Source organism: Leiobunum rupestre, chromosome 2, assembly GCF_980474605.1.
Source record: "Leiobunum rupestre chromosome 2, qqLeiRupe1.1.hap1, whole genome shotgun sequence".
Classification (NCBI taxonomy): domain Eukaryota; kingdom Metazoa; phylum Arthropoda; class Arachnida; order Opiliones; family Sclerosomatidae; genus Leiobunum; species Leiobunum rupestre.
In genome coordinates, this window is record NC_143385.1 from 74,330,944 (window position 1) to 74,355,133 (window position 24,190).

Below are 24,190 nucleotides of genomic sequence, written 5' to 3' on the forward strand. Positions count from 1 at the left end.
TCTCCACACGGTGGCGCTATATTATTACTTTTATATAGTTTTCGCGGGAGTTTTGAATAATTATCCTTTTTCTAAGCGTTATTAAAAGGTAAAAAACCCGCCTTATCATAATGGTTTCTTTACTTTTTATTTTCCTAAAGGAAGTCAATGGCTCGGCGGTAAACTATCTGCATTGTAACGATGCGACCCGGGTTCAATTCCTGAACCCGATCAAATAAATTAAAATACTCAGATATTTAATTAAATATAATATTAATATAATTTATAAATATTTAATTAAATAAAGGATTAATATAATTTATAAATATTTCATTAAATATAAGATTAATATAATTTATAAATATTTAAAATGATGTAGAATAAATTATAGTACCTAGCGCTATAACTTAGTAAATGACATTCGCCAAAGCTGTTTTTTAGAAAAACACCGTAACTTAACAAGCATTGGTGGCTGAGTGCTTAGAGTAAATATCTTGCACGAGGCAGACCCGGGTTCAATTCCCGGCCGGCGCCAACAAATCGCAATTTGATACTAAGACGAATACCGTGAACAATTGGTGGAAACCCTGCCATTGGACGTCGAGAGGTTTCATAACACTCAGCATTCGGTCCGTCCCGAAGTCATTAAGTAGAAGCTGGAGAGAAAGCGCCCGTACCAACACAACATACTCAACATCTACAACCATCATAACACACACACAACATACTCAACACTCACAACCGTCATAACACGAACTCAACATTGACAACCTACGCATAAACATTACAAAAACGTAATACACCAAACCGTCACGACGGTGAGCGAAAAAACACCATCCAAACCAAACCGCAAATGAATGCGTTAACGCTCACCGTCACACGGTGGTTTTGCCAACCCTTCGAGAAACTGCGAACGCAGAGATTTCGAAAAACTGCGTACGCAATGATTAACCTATGCATGGAAAATGCGAACGCGTACGCAGGACAGACCCACAGACAGACACGGTGATTGCAATACCCCTCCAGGGTACAAAGTCCCTTCGGAGAGGTAAAAACATGGAAAGTAAACTTTTCTACTAAATATACGTAACACAACATGTCAACCTTTATTGTAATTTAAAAAGGATGTACATGTATCACCGTTCAACAAACAAAAATCAGGGATGTGAAATTTCTCCTTAATGAAGGTAATAATAATTATGTATTATTTTTACTATAATTGACTTCCGTATTTACTTAAATGTCAGTCTGTCAAATGATTGATCTACAGTGTATCCAACTATCCGTTTCCCCTAATATAATCAGTAATGACTAAATACGATCGGTTAAAACATCGACGGTTATTTTAACCATAGAAATATTAATTAGACTAGAATCACGATTGTGGTGAGATGCACGAGTTAGAAGGCTGCCATGGGAGTGAAATCATCAGTTTTCTTTTAAAAAAAATTAAAGTTGCAATTTTTTATAATTACTAGCGATTCCACTCTCATGGCAGCCTTTAAGCTTGCCCGTTTTCCTTGGGATTACCGGATAGCGCAGTGGTTCTAGTCCCGTTTCTATTTCTATGATTACTACGTTAGTATCCGCCAGACTATAAGGAGTCCAAATTTTTGTAATAACATCTTTCCCGTCACGAAATCTAATGAAAATTTTTACTCTTCTTAGATTTTCGAAACTAGGCTATGAACAGATTTCAAGTTAAAAGGAACCACCTATGGACTGCATTGTACAGGATGAAAAATTGGTGAATAAGTAGATAAGTCCAATTTTTCATTATGAACAGATTTCGTCGACGGCTACGTTAATATAATTTACCGGCTTTAATATTAATTTAATTAAAGCACCTAGGGGCGAAATTTAGACGTCTTGGCCCCAGGCGCAAGAATTCCTAGTTGTGGCCCTACCCTTACGTCGCCACTGATAGTCCTCGAAATTTTTGGCCCCCAAAACTTCTTGCGCCCGTACGCAGTTGCGTACCCTGCGTACCCTATATCGCCGACCCTGGGCTATAGGGCGAAGCAATGTAAATAACAGAAGAGTACGCTTAGAACGAAATTAGATTAACTTATGATTGATAAAATGACTATGCAAATACGACTGGCTGAATGTTTTCCCACTTCACGGTTGAAAAAAACAAATTATGAGACCGTATCGTAAATAAATGTTTCACATCCAGGTATCTGTTCGATCGAAGGTGTAGTTTTAATGGTAAAAGTCAAAATCGATAAGCGCGTTTCACTTTTAACCAAAGTCTTGGCGTATTAATGATACTTTTACCTAAAATAGATTGAAATATCTCATTTCGGAGTTTGCTTTTGGACAATGATGCATGCTGCTGTTGACCACATTACGTCGGCAGAAAGAGAACCTGCTATGATTATTTTATTTTTGGTGTCCATACAGAGCTCTCAGGGTGTGGCAAAAGTCATTTAGAAAATGTTGAGTCGGTATAGGCAAAATTAAATAATTTGGTTTCCGAAATAGAAAACTTAAATGGATTTCAGCTCGTATAATATTAATCTTGAAACATTGGTTGGAAGAATATTCTTAAGAATAAATTAAAGCGTGTAAACCAAGACAGCTTAAAATGATAGCTTAGCGTCTCGCTCTTCTAAGGCTTAATTAACTTTCCAGCAAGCAACGTACTAAAGTCATCCCGGAATTAGTAATAGCATTTTTACTAAAATTGGCACAGGCTTTTAAAGGTAAGTAGCATCTCGAAAAATAATAAAGATTTATGTTATAAAATTTTACGGTTTCGAAAAATAAATTGTGAAGCTATGTTAAAGAATGAGCAGACCTAGTTTATCGTGTTATTCATGCTAGTTTATTTCTAGTTTTTCAAATGTAAACATGTTATTTTATTCATGTTTACATGTGTAAAGAACATTTCGCAGTTATTTAAGTATGCACAGTCTTACAATTTGTTAACTACAACATGTACATTTAAGTTAAATTTCTTAAAAAGTTTAAATACCTTTTACTTTGTTATAATACGCGCACTTTAAAAATCCCAAGAGTAATTTTCATCAAATGACCGCTCTCTCAACCAACTTGCAAACTTTTTCAACAACCCTTAATTACAACGCTTTCTCGATCACCCTGGCCGCGTTCAGTGACGCTCAACGGAGGGGTAATTGTTAATTAACCGTTGATCTCCGTCTGTCGTGTAGTCTGAAACTAGCCTTCCCGCGTGCTGTGACGTCACGATAGCGTTTATCAACAAAATAACCGGCTCTTCCAGCCGCTTATTTCGTTGACTCTCCGTTTGAAAACGTGACGTCAGTCCCGGATGTGAAAAAAGTCGTACAGTAGCGAATGCTCAACGGTCCAACCGTTTACTGTTACTGAACGCGGCCCCTGTCTACAAGAAAAATATTTCTTCATTAACGTAATAAGCACGTCATTACAACGTAAGATGAATTTTGAACGCAAGCAGTGTTTTCTCAACAACTTAGTGCATTACCCAATAACTATGCCCATAGCTTGAAATACAAAATGCAACACCCCATTAAAGCTCTCCTGTTCGAAATTTTCTTCTCCTATGGGGAGTTATCATAGAAGCTTAAATACGCAATAAACGTGAATTAAATAAAATGGTGTTCTAAAGAAGCATAATAAATATCACAAACCTGAAGCTGCCCCAGCTGCCCAATATAAGCTTCTACCCCTGGATCCCCGTTTCCAAACAATTGGTTTGTCATTCACCCTTCTAACCCTATCGGTTGGAGAGTTATAGAAAATAATGGTAAATAAAATTTTAGGGCCCGATCGACAAAATTGCTAATAGTTAGTGTAGGGAGCTGTTGGCTTGCGTGGCATGCAGGGCTTGCCACCACCCTCCTACGAATTGTAACCCGGCCACCTGAATTAATGGCTTCAAAAGTCGCTTGATGACTTAGGCCTAAGGTGGTGCCTTGGGTATTACCCTAGCTGATTATTAATTATTATTTTTTCATATTGATTGATGAATAATTTACAACACAAATATAGATACTGATAAAGTTCCAAGAAACCGATTGCCGAAATTAATACTGAGCTATCGACGGTTTAAAATACGCTATATGTCATTTATCATTTTAACCGTAACGGCTAAAGAGTAATTGCCAATACGGCTTGGGCATCGGCTACGTACCATATGAAAAAAGTACAGAAAATTTCTTACGGGATTCATACGTTATGGAATAACAATACTCCCCAATGTTGCAGTTAAAATTCAGAAAGCATAAGATTATTTTATTAATTTAGAATAATAGTGTTTAAAATTGTAGGAATTTCACATGTAAGGACAAAAATTATCCATTATTCAAAAATATAAAATAATCAAATATACATCCAGGGTGCAGTATATGTCAGATTTCCAAGTACAGCCAGAGTTCATACACAGTACTGATGACCCCCAAAACGGCAGAACCGGTCAACTGTGGGAATTTCTGGAAGAAATTTAATTTTTTACAGAAAATAATCATTAAGTGTTCCATTTTAGTAGAACCATAATTGTATTTTTAAAGGGAATTTGACTTAAGATTTTTCCAGGGTTGACAATGCATTTGTTTCCACAGGGTGTTTCAAAAGGTTATGCAAATATTTTAAGTAAATGTAGGGGGTGAGTTGAGAAGTAGACCTGTTTTTCTCCCATTTTTCTACGATGACTTAAAAGAGCGCCAGAGAGCTTCAAAGTGTGGCCTACTATCCCCTGGAAGTAGTCTGCAACAAGAACAAAACCAAGCAACAGGGAAATGCGAACATTTAGGTTTGGGTTCGTGTGATAGGTAAAAACGGACTTAGTAAACAAATCGAGGTAACCATCGTAAAAAAGTAAACTTAAACAGTATTTGAAGTCCCTGCTGCTTGGTTTTGTGCTTGTTGCAGCCTACTTGCAGGGGCCATCTAACGTCTTTTAATGCCTTTAACACTTATAAAATTCCTCTCAAAATAAACCTTATTGGTTCCATTTATAAGTAAACGAATAAAATTTTAATTTTTAATTTTTTTATTTTTATTTAGAAATATAAAATTATTTATCATTAAAGCGGGCTTAGTATTATTATTTCCAAATTACTATAGCCGTTACGATATTAGAAATTAAGAAAATTAATTTTTTAGATGGAAATAATGGGCAGTCAAAATATTTCACGGTTTTTTTTCGATGCCGTGAGTATATAATATTTATTTTTTACTTTACATCAAAGTTAAATAACAAATATATAAATATCCTTAAACATTTCAGTTCTTATTTAAAACGAATACGATTCATATATTTATAATCAAATAACGTAGGATTTAGGTACTTTTCTCTCGCGTGTATTATTTGCAGGATGTTATGGAAAAGTACTATTAAGAAGCCCAAAGAGTAAGGAATGACTAATGGACAAGAAAGGGTACAAAGCCCTTAAACTGAAGAACTTTATTTTCCCGGAACCAAATTGTGTTGAAAATATGGGTCATCTCTTTTTATCATTGATAGAATTAAATATATAACAAGTTTCAAAGTTCATAACTTTGTTTTTAGAAGTACGATAAGACTGGCAAAGGATACAAGTTTTGATACTTTCCCAAATTAAGATAAAAATAAAATGTTGTCGTCCGGAATGCTTTTCTTTATAAAAATTTAAAATTCAAATGCCGAAAATCTCCTTAAGGACTAGATTTATAATTTTCTTATCCGGTTCATAGCTAATAATTATGGCACATTTTTACAAACAAATACGCGGATATTCGCTTAATTGTTCGGACGGAATAAAAAAAATGTTCTTGAAACCATAAGTCTGTTCCAGGCGTAAATTCCTTAAAGACCGAGTACCAGAACGAAGTTGTAGATAGACGACTTAAATAAAGCTGACAAATTCAACTAAAGCACCGGACGTTCCATAGAGGCTATTCTGTAATTTTCATTCGGATCGAGTATGTCCAAATCATTTGGAAATTGGACAGTTGGCACCCCAAATGACAAAAAAAGTCTAAATCCCAAATGACTTGGCTATACAAGAAGCCGGCCAAATGGGGGTGATTTCTCATTTCAGTTTTTCCCCGCCCTATTGAAACTAATGTAAAGTTGGCGATAATTAAACGTTAATTAATTTGAAGTTTCATTTAAATCAAGGACTACTTCTGCGTATTGTTCCATACCACAGTGACTGAGAAAAATCAATGCTACGGCACCGTCAACAACGGGTTAAATATATCCCGTCAATATTGTGAACCAGATCGAGTCATTCTTAAATTGGATGTCCGAGGCCTGATTATTCGTGGCCTCGGTAGTCCAATGGTAGTGGCGTTGGGACGGGAACCCAAAGGTCGTAGGTTCGATTCCTACCCGAGGTGATATGATTTTTCTCAGTCACTGTGGTATGGAACAATACGCAGAAGTAGTCCTTGATTTAAATGAAACTTCAAATTATATTAATTCCTGCGTAATAATAAAAAATTAAATTATCTCTATGTAAACGTTAATTAACCTACCAAATGATATAAGAAAAATTCCACTGACAATTTTTCCCGTTTATATGAACTTAAATGTAATATAAAATCGTCTTGAAAAGGTCTATCGCTTTATAACATTCAAAAATAATATTTATAACGCGCCATGTAGATAATCGAACAGCTGCTCGTTTTGGTAAAGTTTCCGTTGTCAACGCGCGTATTAGAAAGCAAAATGAGATTTTAGAAAGTAGCTTGTAATTCGGAACGACATTAATACTTTTCGCGAATTTTGTCATCAGTGAATTATAAATATGACTTGAAATAAGTTTCAAGGTTTATTTAAAAGCTAGTTTCATTACTTTTCATTCATTGGTTCGTTCACAATGTATCTTTAAAGTAGACGAAAATTTAAAGGCGGTGAATCTTGCCCAGTCTTGAGCCTCGGTTAAATCTACCGCGTATTTTGAAACGTTACAACCCGATTACTATCGTTAAATGATGGCGAACACTAATTGTAATACGAAACTAATAACGAATTACGTGGGATTTTTGGTGTTAAATGGGCTTAGAAAATATTTTAGAGAATTTACGTATAGAAAAGGTCAAGTTCTTTTGGTAGGCAATTGTATATTTAACGTTAGGGAAACAGTTAACGAAGACAGCTCAGTAGTTCAAGGGCAATGCGTACGAGAGACGTCGGTGACTAAAAAGGTCTACGATATAACAATTAAAGTAAGTAATTTAATTTCAATTGTCATATAATTTCTATAAAATTTACTCTAGGTTGTACAAGATAGAAGTGTTTAAAATTCACCGGGAATCACCACTCTCTCCCTAGATGTAAAAAATATATCTTAAAGTGTTTTTTGGGTTCCTTTTAAATTCATTTATTATAGAAAAATGTTAATAAAATATTTTTTCTAAAACGATTTGTTAATTTACTTTAAATCATCGCTACATTTACATTAACGTCAACGGGAATTGTAGTTTCTTTTTAACCAAGTCACGCGCGAGCTCGCCCCTAGAGGCGCTGCGCGTCAATCGCTCTTACTCTGTAGTAAACTCTCTAGAGTGGGCTCTTTTTCGCAGCCATTTTGATATTTTTCGTGGTATTTCACAACTCTGAATTTTTGATATTACTTCAAGCAAGGAGCAACAAACACAAGGAGAACGCAGCTAGCCTATAAACACGCTAATGAAGGGTTGTGTACGAATTTCATTGGACGAGCGTCACGAGCCTTTACGCTGAACGTTTTACGGGCGGGGGGAAGACAATTTCAGTATTTTCCCCTTCCGACGGCAGCAGGCGCTAAAGCGTCTAGTCAATGAAAAAGGTAAACAAGAAATTCCACGACTTTTGACGGGTTGCATTCTCCTTGTGTGGGGTGTTGTGTTTGTTGCTCCTAGCTTCAAGTAAGTTTAAAGCTTTATTGTGAGACTAAATTTATATTTTATAAACCTTAAAGTACTTCTTAACTTGGGATTTATTTTTTGGTGGTGGAATATCCTAAGCCTTGTCTCTTTCGTTTAAAATGGCTGCTTTGTTTTTCCGACTTGAGGTTTTTCGTTTGTTTTATGAATATCGTGATCGCGTTGTACGTCCCGATCTACGAACTCAAAGGGTTTATGGAGATGTGAAATCAAGTGTGGGAGTTAGATGACCTTCGTTTCCGAAGAAATTTACGCTTAACGCGCGAAATGGTTTTAGGCCTTTGTTAAACCTTGACGGAGCCTCTACAAGGAATTTGAATCACCGCTTTGCCAGTAGGTAAGAAACCTCACAAAACCTAACAATTTTTAATTATACTAATAAAATTAAACGTTCTTTTTCAAAGTGCTTATCGCTTTGAGGTTTTATTCGTGAGGGTCATACAAACTGGATGTAGGTCAAAACCGTTTCTTGGAGTCAGCCAACCTAGTGTTAGTCGTTGTCTTAGAGAAGTTACAAAGGCTATCAACCGGCATCTAGTACCATTGTACATAAAGTTTCCTGTGACCGAAGTGCACAAAGCTGCCGTTAAATTGAGGTACCAAGAAAATTGCAACTTTCCCGTAAAAATTGGAGCGATAGATTTGCACACATGTAGCAATCGTACCACCTTCGAACATTGACCCAGACTTTACGGAGTATCTGTTTATCAACCGCAAGTCGTATCATTCTTTGAATGTTTAGCTGGTATAGTATATAAATAATTATTTTCACTACCAAGAAAAATTTATTATTAAGTTCTTCTCTTATAAGGTGTGCGATTACGATTTGATTATTCTTGCAGGAAATGCAAAGTATCCCACGATTCCTTCATCTACCGGAGTTCACAAGTGTCAACTCACTGAGAAGAATCTTACGTCAATGGGATATTAAATGATTCTTGGCTAATTGGTATAACGCGGAAAATTATGTTGCCTATATCTAATTTCAATACTAACGATATTTTTATTTTTGTAGCAGAAAGTGGCTATCCATTATTTCCGTATAATAGGTTCTTAAGAAGGAACCCCTGAGTTCCGTTTTATGAAACCTTTTTTCAAAGCTCGATGCACCATTGAAAGATGAATTGGGTGCTTAAAGCAACGCTTCCGTTGTTTGTTGAAAGCTAGGGCTCTCCATTACCATCCGAAATTTGCCGCAGAAATTAACATACCATGCATGGTATGTTGCGTGATGTACAACATGTGCGTGTTAGAAGACTTTGGTGAAGATGTCAAGGAAGAAGAAGGCAATGATATACCATTCGCCGCTGATGACCGCCCACATCCACACATTCTACCACCACGTAATGCAAATTGGAATCCCTTTGGTCAAAGTTTGAGGGAAAGAGTGGTTCTTCACTTTCGTTAAGCTGAGGGTTAGTAGAAAAACGGCCCTTTTAAGGGCCATTAGACAGTTAAAGAGTTTCCCTTTTTTGAACAATTGAACCATCACGCATGAAGATTCCATAGTCGGAATCCCTGTGACGACTAGCTTATTTAAAATTGGGAAACTCTCTATTTTGGAGGTATTTACTGTCTAATGACAATTGAAGTTACGATTTATTCTCTTAAATAGACTAATATCGTTGAACATGTGCGGAGTATGTTGCCTTCTCGTGGCAAGTGTGGAAAACATACACGCTTTCCTACAATACATAACTTTTTTCGAATATAATTTAATAGCAAAATTAATCATGTAAATCCTGTTTATTTATTTAAAGGAAAGGCTCACCATCGTTGAAACATAATTCTTAGTCAAAGGCCGTGATATGAGAGTTTCTAAATTAGCGTTAATTTGGGTTTCTAAATTAATTTCAATTAAAGACAAATTAATTGGCGATTTAAAAATGAAGAGTTGGTTGGCGCCATTTTATTTCAAAGGAATAATTGACGTCACTATGGAATAGACGCCTGATTTGCTTTCGCCTTCAGCGATCACGTGAAAGGCCTCTTGCTCAACTATTTGTCCCTTAATCCCTTTCATCAAGTTATTTTTTTAACCAAAACAGAAGCTCAAGAATTCTGTTTTTCTTACTAAAACCGCTCATTTGGTGGCTTTATTATATAGTAAATTAAATTTTAAGCCGAAAATGAGTATAAATCGAGGGATGAGAGTACAGGGCTATGAATTTGACCCCGAATATACTGCGGAAGAGCTAGAAATAATAAGAAACCGTGCCGCAGTTGTTAGGCCTTTGCTTAAGCCGATGTTGACATTGGACGGATTAGAGAAAACTGTTCCTGTGATAATGGATGTGTTAAAATACCCCAAGAATTTGACAATAATTTGGAAAGCGGTTTATAAAGATTGCTCAATGTATATGCTATAAACATGGGTGTTGTATGCTGCCAACAAACACCTGATGTTGGAAAGTTTTTAAACAAGCATCCGAATCAGCCAGGAGACCCAAAGTGTATTACTGAAAATACAAATTTCAAAACTATGTGCTTAAACAAAGTAGTTTAAGAAACATTCTACAAATCTTACCTACATTATCGCAAATTGGAAAATAGAAACCGATCTGTAGCTGATCAACTCTCAAATAGGTGAACTTATAGATCTAATTTAAATAAATCTTAAGTCTAATTTTTTTCTGTAGAACTTACAGATACACTAGCTACAGGGATTATGTTCATATGATATATAAAAAACTTGGAAAAAATAACCGCAGAATGCTTCCTGTATGCGCTCTCTTAAGAATTAGGCTAGAATTTCCAGAAGAAAATGTAGAAGATTATGTTGGATATAAACGCTTCGGAGTTTCGGAAGATCAGCATGCTTTAGATTGAAATTTAAGAACCATTTACCTGAATTATTAATTAGTAAATAATAGATTACTATTATTATGTAATTCTCAAAGTCAAGCAAGCTGAGATACGTGATTTTGGAAATAAATTTGAAATATGTGTATTTAAAATAAACTGACACAATACTTAATTTAATTGGTTTTAGCAATTTTTAACTTTCTTTAAGCGTAATTACATTATTAGATTACTATAGTTTTAAATTAATAATATATAGATTAAAAAACTTTTTGTTTAATAGGTATTTCTAGATTTGCTTGGCTCTCAGGTAGCAAACTGTTGGTTATAGCAGAAGTCAACAACCCCTTTTGAGGGGAAGTATGATAGCTGGGTAAAATTGAGTAACAACAGTTTACTTTCACGCTCCTTAATCTGGTGCAACAGTAGCGTACTATTTTGTTAGTTGGACGATCGTAAGTGCAAATTCTGTCCCTGGCCAAGCTCAAAATCTATAAATTTTTTTAATTCTTTTTGGTGATTTTTTATATTGGATCTTTCATACTTACCCTTGAAGGGGTTTATTATATACTTCTGGTTATAGGTGTAGCTCTAATTTATGAAAGTAGTAGAATAGTTGAAAACTACTTTTGTATTGAATATAGACTGGTTAGAAAATTTGTAGAGGAAACTTCTAAGAACGTGGATTGCGCATATTAATGTTACGTTTAGTCTTACACGTTTTCTAGGAAAGCTTAATGTATCTAATAGACTATGATAATAGGAGTCCTAGAAATTTAAATTTTAGGTATAATTTAGCATTTAAACTTTCCAAAAAGTGATTTTGTTAAGTGAAATACTTTATCAGGAGTTAATAATACCGAGAGGAGCACTAATTGGGTCAGAATCGCTTACAACAATGACATAACAAGCTCAACTATTAGAAGCAGACCTCTTGATGAAATCTAGCATGTTTGTCTAGTCTATATTTATATGTACCTACAGAAGGGCAAGAATATTTTTAGTAAAAGTGATAATTTTAATTATTAGTAGTAAAATTTACCATCTTTAACCTTCATAAAAAATTACTTATTTGCCAATGTTTCTAAAGTACTAATTTTTATTGTTCCTCAAAATCATTTCAAATGTTTCTAATATTAATAATTTTTAACCATTTCTAGTAAAAATTATAATTTTTAAAATTTAAATTTACAAAAAGGTATAGTTTTAAATGTTCCTAATTTAAACTATTCCTGAAAGTGATAATTCTGTGATAATTAATAATGGACAAGTAAACAAAAATACTAAAGTTCACCAATAATACATTTTACTGATAAAGGGCCATTCACAAATTGCATAATATACTTAGTGGAGGTTTGTATTAGTGTTATAGGGCGAGGGTTAGCTGAAATATTATTTATTTACTACCTAACATACTATATTGGAACCTAAATTGTCAATTATTTTAACTTTTTGTCGCAATTTAGTTTTATATTTTAAACAACAAATAGGTTTAATTTGTGATAGAAATTTAAATATTTTATCATAAGTAAATGAATTTACTTTCGATTTTTATGGTTTCAACAGCTGAAGGCAAAAACCATGTAACCTTTTGGTGCACATTTTGAAAAATATTGACTAAATAATTTTAAGGAGTAGGTGATGTGTTTTAGCAAAATTTATACCATCGCGAATATTTGTTCTAAATGAATGCAGTCAGCGTAATTGGAATTAATCATACAATTTAAATCTCTTTACAGCAAAAGTCACACAAATTAAGTTATTGGTTTTGCTTTCGTTTAATAGTTTATGGTGCTATTATAATTAAGGAAGGGGCTCTAGTGTTTGTTAGGTAATTTAGAGGGTAGGGGATATTTCCAATTATTACTCTGTTAGGTGGGTGTCAAAATCATTGGTTTTTGTGTTATTTCATATGTGAATAGCCCTAATGGTGGTTTCAGGGTTTTAGATTTAAAAATTTAATTTTCTTATCTTAGCAGCAGTTACTAATTCATCTTTGGGAGGTTGAGGAGTTGATGCTATAATTGGCATAACTGTAAGTTCCTTGCCCTCATTAATACCTCGGATCTTCCTTCTAATTATATTTCCAAGAATTTTGTAAATATAGAAATACGTCTTTGGCTCTTTAAGTGGACGAGCGTGCCATTCCGATGTAGCTTTAGAAAAGTAATATGCAAATTCCTCTTTATTACCAGGTTGGCTTTCTAAGCCTTTATTTAGGCTGTATAATGTTTGGTGGCCAACGTTGAAATTGTGGTCCAAAGCTGCTAATTGAAGCCTGGCTTCCATAACATCATGATCGAAATCTAGCTGCTTTGGGCAGTATTTGTTCACTAGACTATGGTAGTTCTCTAGACCAGACGTGTGAGAGTATTTGTTAACTTGTGCAAGATCTTTTAATAGCTTGGGGTTTGTAACAATTTTCTCTAATTTTTCATACGCATCACTTTCAACATCCAACCATCTTGTCAAAGTCTCTTTTTCAGAGCTTAATGGTTCATGACCACACTCAGAAAAATTTTTTAGATCTGGAAATTTGTGAATGTTTCTGACATGGTACAATAATGGCATCCACATATCAATTAATACATTTTTATCACCTTCGCAATTTTCAGAGCAGTGCCAAAGATGCCTATTTATAGCTTTAAGCGAAGGCGCTAATTCTTTTCCAGATTATTTTTTGGCAACAGTCGACAGTTTAGTTCGGATACTTTTAGATCAGTGCCATAAATCAAATTGATGATCAACTGAAGGATGATGGTCTCTTAAATATGCACGACATTGAATGTGTCGGTCAGTGGTAATTTGATTAATTTCAATACCTTTCTCGATCATTTTGGCCATACACCTCTTTAATCCCAAAAGTTCCATGTTTCCGGATATGTAATTTGTTTCAGTTTTATTAATTAGTTCGAAATGAGTTATCAAATCACTGTCTTGTTCCATAAGCGTATAAGCGGAATCCTTTGAAGAATAGCTAGGTGATCTGCATCTTACATCGCCCGAGAAACTAATATACTCTTTTTCACTAATTTCACTTAGTACCTGCGTTTGCTCTTCCTTCCAAGCTTCATTAATTTCGGGAATAACAAGGTTTCGTTGTAGATCGTAATACTTAGTTTTGCTTATTCCACGCATGCCCATATTCAAAGAAAGTATTTATTCGGTGATAAGTACCCCCGCTTAACAAAATAGACGACGCTATGAGAAGGTTACCACAAGGCATTTTTCCGATGACTGGTTGAGATTTCCAAACATTAGAATGACCATCTAGGCAGTTGAAGCGTTTGGTAAGTTGGCTACCCTCGTTTTGTGATTTCTTAACAGTACTTTTATCTATTACACGGACGCACGATTCCCAATCACATATAACTCTGCTAGTAAATTATCTAAGTTGCTTTCAAAAACAACAAATTTCGTTTCTTTTACAAGGCATTCGGGAATTTGGTCCTCTTCTGTTTCGATAGAAAAATCATCCGGGTCATCTTCACTTTCAAGGCTTGGTACATACGTGGAGATATTTTTGTTGGTTGATTCAGTTTTTGTAGAAACCGAAGTGTCTAAATTTTCATCAAGAGAAAGGTTTTCCATAATAAGCGATAAATATTCAAAAAATTTCACTTTTGAAATAGGAGTAGAATGAGAGTGTGGTATTATTTTTCTTGGGGTTTTCACTTCTTCGGAATATTCTAGATTTGGATTATCTACAGGGTTTAATGGATTCATACTGGCTTGAAAAACTGGGTAAGTATTATCCTCTAAAACCTCTGCTGCTTTCAGTCTTTGTGCTTCAATTTCAAGTTGAAGCTGGAATTCACAGATGTTGGTAGATAAATCTGAAGTACATACTGAAGTTTGAGTTCCAACAGAAGTTTGTTTTGTCTTAAAAATTTGAATGAATACTCCATCAGTCTGTGTTCCTTGGTTTGATTGGGCACTAGTTATCGGTAGCATACAATTTGATGCGGTAGTTTCATAAGGTTGTTCAATGATATTGTCACTGTCACTGTTAATATTAAATAATGTAGGAACAGCACCTTCAACAAGTTCTTTCTTATAAACATTCTTTAAAAGCTTTGCTCTTAAGTTAACTTTGAAGCAATCTTGAGTAAAATGTATCTCGCTCACTCTATATGGATTGGATTTACGAACAAAACCTTCTTCAAACTCCAATTTCCTATCTTGTTGTGGCCAAGGCTTGGGTCTCGTTACTTGTTGGTAGAATGTTTTGACGTTATCTTTCGCATTTTCAGTCCATTGCAGAGCAAGTTGAGGATTTTTAACGAAACTAGGAACAGCGAAGAATTGTATTTCTTTAATTGAGGTTTTATTGCCACAGTTTTTAATAATACAGTAAGACATTTTAAATCAAACTGATCGCCGTACACGTCAAGATGAAATAAATAAACACTTGCTGGCCGCGCTTAGAAACTAAGAATGCCATTGGACGGAAAGTTATCCATTTAAATCGCACTTCCATAGGTACGTCACAATCAAGGTTCGTTGATAAAAAATGGCGCGCAGCGAAGTGGGTCTTTTGAAAGGTTTAAAAAATATAATTTACATTATTAATGATATTTTTTTTATTATTGGCCAACATTTTCCTATTTATTACTTGTATTTCTACCATTTTAAAATGGTTTTTAACGATGGTGGTCTTTTCCTTTAATGTATATATAAGCCACAAGTGGGCTTCTCTTACGAGGAGACTACCCGAGGTGATAATCACCGATTTTGTTGAAACTAGGTGGGTATGTAGACCTAATGGTAACATAAAATTTCACCAAGGGCATTAGTTTTGCCATGGCAACCAAAAATGTTTTTGACAACACAGTCTGTATATTGTCTCATTGAAAATAACAATTGATCAATTTTTACATATCAAAATTCATCAAAATATCATAGAATTCATTTCATTTGTCAATTTTGATCTATTTTTTTTGGTTTTGAAATTTGAATTTTTTTTTTAAATTTTTCACAGGGGGGGGGGTACCCTTAGAAATGCTCAGATTCCCATGTTATTTTCAATGAGAAAATATACATACTGTGTTGTCAAAAAAAATCGGTTGCCATGGCAAAAGTAATGCATATTGCAATTTTTCCCAGGTGAAATTTCATGTTACCATAAGGTCTACATACCCACCTAGTTTCAACCAAATCTGTGATTATCACCTCGGGTAGTCTCCTCGTTAGTGCATCAGTACAATACGCTTATAAAATAGTAACAAGGTACAACATTAAAAATATGGTAAGTAAGCACTTAAAGCAACTGACAATAGTATACATGGAAAACGCAAAATTAGTGGTTGCAATGAATTTGGGGGACGGAGAGATGATGAATATTTATATGGCACAAGGTGAAAACTCGAAACTACAATATACTCCTTCAGCGTTGAGTTTGCTAGTTATCTCCCCACTCGGGTTTTCCTTCGAGCTCTTTGGTTTCCCCTTGTTGGGGATAAGGATAATAGCCAATGTAGGGAGTTGTTTATGGCTGTGCAAGTACTCGAGCATCATCGAACTCAACCTTGAATAAATAATTGGATAATACTCGTCAATTACCAAGTACCAATAAAAAGCATCTTCGGGTACCCGATTATTCGAATAAGCTTCTTTCTAAACTCGTCGAGTATTGGTTTTCTTCCCTCGTTGTTTCAAAGTTCAAAGAGTGATTTTCCAACTTTTTGGGGGTCAATTAACGGTACCTACAAAATTGTGAAAACTGCGGCTCATTTGAATAAAAGGAATATTTTTTATCATTGAAAGTTACATTATAGTCCATTTCAATTTAATTTCAAAATTACTGAAATAAAACCAGCTCCTAATCGAGTACTCGATAACCCGACTCGTTAAAAATATTACTTGACTTTTTTTTAGTTACTCGACTCGACTAAGATAAAGTGTCCCCTTAATCAAGAACTCGTCTACTCGATTACTTCAATATTACTCGACTCGAATACTCGGTGAAAAAAATTTGATACTCGATAACCGACTTGATTGCCTAAACTCACTAATCGCACAGCCCTAGAGCTATTGGCTCGCGTGGCATGAGGGCTTGCTATCACCCTCCTACACATTGTAATCCAGCCGCTTGTTATAAAGGCACTAAAAGTCGCTAAATTACTTAGGCCTAAGATGGTGCCTCGGGTATTAGTCTAGTTGATTATTATTATTTAAACAAACATGTTTTTATTGAAATTCTTGCAAAAAAATTATTTTTTAACCCTAGTGAGTTAGAATGGGTTGAATCTAAAAATAGGAAAGAAATTTAAAATGTACTATTATACTATATCTAAAAAAACAAAATTAAAAAAGGTACAAATGGAAATTCACTGAAAAAAGGTACACAAATTGGTCTAGAAAAATATTTTAAGCTAATCTTTGAGAGTAAAAAAAGCAAGTTTTCAACACTTGCCATGAGAAGGCTTGGAGGAACTATACCGGGAGTGGCGGTGAAGTTTTAAGCATGTTTTCGTGCAAGCGCCAGAGATAGGGTGGATCTGCAACGCGCATCGCGATTTCCTTGACTACGCGCATCGTATCCGTCTGTCGATTTCCGTTTTTCGAAAATTTTAATTTAACTGTAGATAGGATTAGGCCTCTGGCTAGCCGTCCTCCGAGAGCTGGCGCTTTTGCTTTTAGGAAAAATAGATTCTTTTAAAATGGTTTATGATAAAAAATGCTGTTACCTTAATCTAGAATCATTTCTACACCCCCGATAACAACAACTCTGCTGAACCATTTTATAATTCTTTTTATTTCACTTTATTTTCAAAACTAACTTCATGTACTAACGGGTTCCAAACTGAGCCTTTGCCAAAAAAAATGCCGTTTGCTAGTTCCGGCCGGATATGACGCTCGGCGTGAAGTTAGTTGCGCGCCACAGCCCCGGCTAGAATAGGGTGGGGGGATGAAATTAAGGTTCGCTTTGAAAAAAGTGTTTCTATGCAAAAGCTCTGTCACCGCCACTCCCGGTATAGTTCCTCCAAGGCGAAGGCAACATACTCCGCACATGTTTGACGACATTAGTCTATTTAAGAGAATAATTATTTCCTTCAAGTGTCATTAGACAGTAAATACCTCCAAAATAGAGAGTTTCCCAATTTTAAATAAGCTAGTCGTCACAGGGATTCCGACTATGGAATCTTCATGCGTGAGGGTTCAATTGTTCAAAAAAGGGAAACTCTTTATTTGGATGATATTTAACTGTCTAATGGCCCTTAAAAAGGCCGTTTGTCTTCCCTCAACATATTTCTTGGATAAACTTCGCCTTTTTTTTCGAAAGCCACAGCCATCCTCACTTTTGATCGGTCTAAATCTTCTAAGGAAGTACCAATTTTGTCCAGCGTTATTTTTATGCCATCAATCTCATCATTTTGCACCTTTGGCGAAGCATCTAATGAAGCTGCTACTCTTTCGTAGGGGTCTTCCTGTTTGCAACCTTGGATTGTTTACAGAATAGCCTCCCAGAAGCCGTAGAGTAACAAGTAAATACAAATCTTGTTTGAAATGATCAAGTGACTCACGGGCTCGATCAAATATTCCAGTCGTGTTACGAATAGTCTCACAACCTTCATTTATGCATCGGCGCAAATTATCCACTTTACTTTTGTACACCAAATCCTTCAGATAATCGCAGAGATAAAAATAGCATTGGTTTCAATCTTGAGGCCACGACAGTCATTCACCTACTCCGGGCTGACCTATCCCGCTCAAAGATAACATAGCAATCATAGGAGTTATAAGTTCACGAATTAATGAGCTGGAGCTACGTCAGGCAAGAACCAGATGAGACATCTCGTTTCTAATGGCACGCCTTTGAGCTAAGTATCTTGCCAAAAACGTAGGTATGCCTCACAATTAACCATTTAAATTATCACCAAACAATGTTACACCAGACGTAAAAGCTTGATGAGACCTAACACTTATGTCGTGAGGATTACTTTCGCTCTACTGGTGATGGCTATGTTAATTAAGAATTATATTTCGGGAAAAATTGGCCTCATCAGATGTAAGGTCCACGCCTACTCTGGGTTTATACCACTGACAATTGACAATTCGACAAGGATTGTCAGCTTCATTTAAAGCTTGTTCTTTTTGAAAGTTATATGGGTGGCTTTGGTGTCTAGAATTGGCCATTACATAACGCGATTAACACCTAAATTCCGCCCAACTTGTCTGTTACTTTTTCCACGATCATCTTCAAAAATGGCCAATACCTATTGTGTAAAGTTAATTAGATAAATTTAAAGAAATTATGAGTTGTAACTTAATTTTGAGTACTTGTTCCTCTACGTCTTCTGAACTATCTTGTGCTCTTTCCTAAGCGTTAGATGCCTAAGAGAGAGCAGACTTGTGCAACCAGCTATCTTTACCTCGAACGTGCGTCTACCTGGCAAACATCTTTGCGGAAACTGTTCTTAGTAGATTCTTTGATCTTCTAAGCCATTTCTTAAAGCCCGTTCTTACATCAAATGCATATAGGAATATTCGTTATTTGAAACTTTTCCGATATTATACGCAAGTTTTATTAAAAGTTTAAGATCTACTAGTGCTCCGTATGGCTCGAGCTCCAATACAGCTCCGGCTCCGACTATTTTAGCACCAGCTCGAGTCGACTCCGGTTATCTGCTTGTAAACCGGCTGGGACTTTTTGTTTTCAATATTTTTAAGAAACTTATGATAATTATTTTTAAAAACATTTCTGGCTATTTTATTTAACAATAGATATGTACTTTGTAAGTTCGCACACATTCCATAGATGGACCTTTGTATTTTGAGAAGTGATTGGAAGTTAAAGGAAATTTGCACACGCTGCAAAAATATTGTATGACCAAATAACTCGCGGAATATGAAAGGCAGTTAAGGAATTATACAATTTTTAAGAAATATTCAGTTATTTTAGTTCTAATTTTATTAAATATAATAAGCTGTGGTGTCAGCAAGGTTTCAAGTTTGAGAGGGCTTAAGCCATCATTGTATTTCGAATCATTGGAAATTCATTTAAAATGGGTTTTCGAACATTTTATAAGATGCTTCAGTATTTTTTCAAGTGGCTTCCTATATAACACCCAAGAAATAGATTTTGAACAATATAAAATTATAGCTCAACCAAATACGTGTGCACAACGTAATATACGGGAGGGCATTGAAATTACGAAACGTAAAATTACTTGGATGAATTTTGACGACGGCCCTTATCTTAGTTTCGCATGGAAAAAAATATTTAATGGATAGATCAGGTCATTTGTTGTTTTATTGTTTTTTCTTTTTGTTTTTTATTTCTAACTAAATCCATGTAAACAAGTGTAATCGCGACATAATTTTGTTAGTCTTGATGATGGCACTAACACTGCCGAAACTGGTCGACAATAACTATTTTAAATGTTTTAAAATAAAAGACTGTTTTTACTTACGCAATAATTCGTGTGTTTTTATTTATTTTATTACCCTAGTGACGCCACTGATGACAAAGATCCGATTTGTCTTGGTAAAACCTTTACTTTTAATATGTGGTTTGATTTAAACTAATATATTACCTCAGAGGCAGATCTGTGGAGCACTAGAGATACTATCTACCCACTTGTGCATTTGAAGGAATGAAATTGATTTAAAACTTTCTTATTTTCTCTGTAACTGCACCGGTTAGAACATTTAAACCCAGTTCCTTTAGAAAACTGTAGGTATTTGTGTCTCTAATTTTTATAATTGAAAGCATTAGTGACAACCAAATTTCCTTTTTTAACTTTAAATGGAACTGTCATTACTTTAAATTAGCTTGTACCCCTTATCGGATTTAACTTACTTCTAAAAGCACATAAATTAACTTTAGCCACTTGTTCAAATTGTTCGCTTCACTGATAAACGACAATTGCTCGTTTTATGAAATAAATTGGTTCAGGGAAGAAAAATGATCTTAAGTTTTAAAACTGTGTAGTGTGTACTCGTTTTGGGGTTAATTTTTGCAAGCTCATATTTCTGAAACGAACAACTTAAGCACCCATTTTCGTAAGACAATATTTACTCATTGAGAGCCATAGGACATGCCCCTAAATTTTTAGCATACATATCCGTAACTCAATATATATAATTTTATTTATTTCAGGGGCATTATATCAGCCACGTAGGTTACGCAAGCTTAACTGATTACATATGCGAACTTTTAAAGTCTAAATGCAATAAATCGTAAGTGTTCGTTTTTGGTTTATATGCTCATACTTTTAATACAGATTTATGAATTTTAGTTTTATTAAGAACGGGATCGACGTAAGTAGCCTCCATTGGGATAACCTAACAACACTTCTAAATCATGAGGTTGGTAACTTTGCTCAGAACTTTTGAGAAATTTCATGTTTTTATGCCACAGCTCTTTTATACGTGAGCTAACCTGGTGATAGATTAATACAGGTGGTGTAAATTTTGTGGGTCACCTTCAGCAACCATTTTTATTGTCCTATTTAGTTTAGTTAAGTTAAAATAAAAGTTTCTCAACTTGGGTCATTTCAGGACTGTAGCCAGAAAATAGGGCTTTAATCGAAATCTAAACGCTCGACTTGGAGTTCCTTGAAAAACTAGATTTTTGAAAACTAAAGCATTCAAGTTTTTTCAATTACTTTGGGTTTAAGATTGTTAATGCCCATTGAGAAATGGGAAAGCAGAAAAGTTGATAAATTTCATTGATTACTTGGTGACAAATTCTCATCGATACTCGGCGGCAAGTGTAAACATGGCATAACCTTGTCTAATCGAAAGAGCTTATAATATAATATCTAAACATTATGTCCTCAAGTGAGCATTTATTTTACTAATTATTTCGTGATAGCGAGGAACGAGCGAAAGATATTAAAAGTCAAACACATATTTGAAAAATCCGCTTCACTTCCGTTTCTTATCTCGAAATAATGTTAACCAAATCAAACACTCCAAGCGTACTTCCTAAAATTGTTGTGAACGAAAGTTAACAATTTTAAAATTAAAATAAAATTCTGCTACAATTTCAAGTTCTAGAGACCTTGATTAAAAACTAAAGGGGGATATATAATTTTCCCACGCTATCCAGTATCCAACTCGAAATATTTAAAATTCAATTTTTATAAAATCTTTATTTAATATTATATGAAAGTTTTCTTTAATGTTTATTTAATCTTAAATAATTTTAGAATAGCGAAGTGGTGATTTTGAAAACGCGCATAACGCACGATAATTTCTATGACGCTCAATTTTCGGTTGGATTTTTACCTGAAGGTGTTCGTTTAATTTCGGCCCATCCGAAACGTCTTTCAAACAAACTAACTTCTCAACTGTTTCAAATCAGTAATAATGTAAGAATAACACTAAATTTTAATACATAAAGTCAAATCATTTAATTTCGTCAAACGTAAATTATTTTTTTCTATCCAGGCTGGATTTCTTATGTTTGCGTTTTTCGTCCTAATTTCTTATTTGCTGTCACATCAAGATGGCGCTTCCAAATCATATTCATTTACTAAATTATTGTACTCAACAATAGTCGGAATGATGAAACTTCTGCCAACCTTTTTCAACAAAGGTAAAACAGTTCGGGATAATTTTACACTTTTTGCAGCAAAACAAAGGAGCCGCCATTGTCACCCACTATAGCAATGATTCTGGCTACTGAGGCATTCTTTATTCCTACATTCCTTTTTCAGGCTTCTGCTAAAAAGCTTTTAAACACATTTCACAAACTCCCTTTGGAATTTGTGTGTACTAGTTTCACTTACAGTGTAGCCGATGCTGTCTAGTCTAATAAGGGCCAGTGATATAACAATAGAAAGCATATATCATGCCCTCTGTAGTCACTTTTGAAATTTGATGGTCAATTGTCCTTTTTAGAGATTTTTGACGTGTTTTTGCTTTCAAATCTACATCCTTTTTTAAACTTAGATTGATTTCGTTGTAAATTATATTTTCAGTGAGTTCTGGCTATTTTCGAATAAATTTTATGGTCGAATCAATAAATTTTAATTATAAGTGAAATTTCTGGCCAATTCGAGGGACCTCACACTATTGTGATATTTGAATTTATCAAAAATTTTAGATTCATAATACAATAAATTTTGTACTCTTTAGTTGTTAATGCTTTGTGCGTTAGTTAAATTAAACGACAGGGTGCTTGAGATATTGTTTTTGGTATACAGGGTTGTTGAGAAAACGCTCATTTAACACTAAATTCCTCTGGGGTTATGATTGTACGTTTATAAAGCTAATGTACAAGGTCATTTAATATATTTTGGGCTGAAACGGTTACATATTTATCGTAAAATATTCCAATAATGAAATTTAAATAATATAAAATTAATGTTTTCTTAAGTTTTGCTTTATACAAAAAATATTGAATAATAATCAGCTAGGCTAATACCCTTCGCACCACCTTTGGCCCAAGTCATTAATTGAAAGTAATGCCATAATGATTACCAGCACAATTTAATAATTATCTTAACTAGCGAAAATAGAAAAAATCTTAAGTTAAGTTAAAATATGGGAATCTCCCTGTTTTAAAAAGTTGCCATTAAACGTCTGGCGGAAGTCATATTATTTCAGGCTTCTATTATCCTTATTTTGGCGATAGACAAGCCCATCATATGGAAGTTGACAAGATAATATAAAACTCTACGACAAATTCATAAAAATGCCGCAAATTATTCATGACATTTCAAATATTTCACAAGTAAATTGAGTTTGAGAGCTAAAATGTTATAAATAGTCATGCATCTAGTTTTAATTAAACCAAACTGAAGGCCAATTTGTTTCTTAAATGAATTATTGTTAATTAATTTGAAGGCTCTACAATAAAACCAACCAATCAATGGGTGGCAATGACGTTCAGTTCCTGGCTTTTTATTTGTTTGTTCGTGACGAATACTCTGATGTGCTATCAAAAAGCAAATATACCCGTCACTTTCGACACAATTGACTCAATTGAGGATGTTATTAAAAACCCGAATGCAACTCCTCTTTTACGGAAAGGGCATTACTTTTCGATTGCGTTGCAAGTATGTTTTGATTTACCAGTTCCAATTTCTAAAGAATTATTTCGTTGTAAAACTAAATTTAAGAGTCCTCCGAGATTTCCAATTTTGAATGCACGTAGGTAAATATTTAAATTAGATATAAATATTGAGCTGAAAATAGTTTAACTAAAGTTTCATATTAATGCTCGAAAATAGTTATTTCGTAGAAAAATTTCTAAAATTAACAGTAAACATAATTATTAGAAGTTGTGTTTAAACCGGGTGTCTGATTTCGCTCTAACATAAATTTTTCTCAGGTTATACGTATAACGTAGGGATAATTCTTATTTTTAATATTTAGAAAATTAAATAAACAGTTGTGTTTTTCAATTTGTTTTTGAACGGTACGTGATAGACAAAAACTTTCAAAAATAAATTTGTAGAACATATTTGAATACGTTCAAATATAGTTGGTTCGGTTGAAAAAGATAGATTAGTCATAAAAATATGAGGTCATGAAAAATAAAAAAACTACGCGAGCTCTGTAAGAATACACATTTTTTGCATAAAACCAATGTACC

The 24,190-nt window shown here is 34.4% G+C and overlaps 1 non-coding gene across 1 annotated transcript; it reads left to right on the forward strand.

The window, feature by feature from the left end:
- Positions 1-6,233: 6,233 nt before the first annotated feature.
- On the forward strand, positions 6,234-6,306 carry TRNAP-GGG (transfer RNA proline (anticodon GGG)). Its single transcript has one exon. It is a non-coding gene; the product is annotated as a tRNA-Pro (tRNA).
- The last annotated feature ends 17,884 nt before the right edge of the window (positions 6,307-24,190 follow it).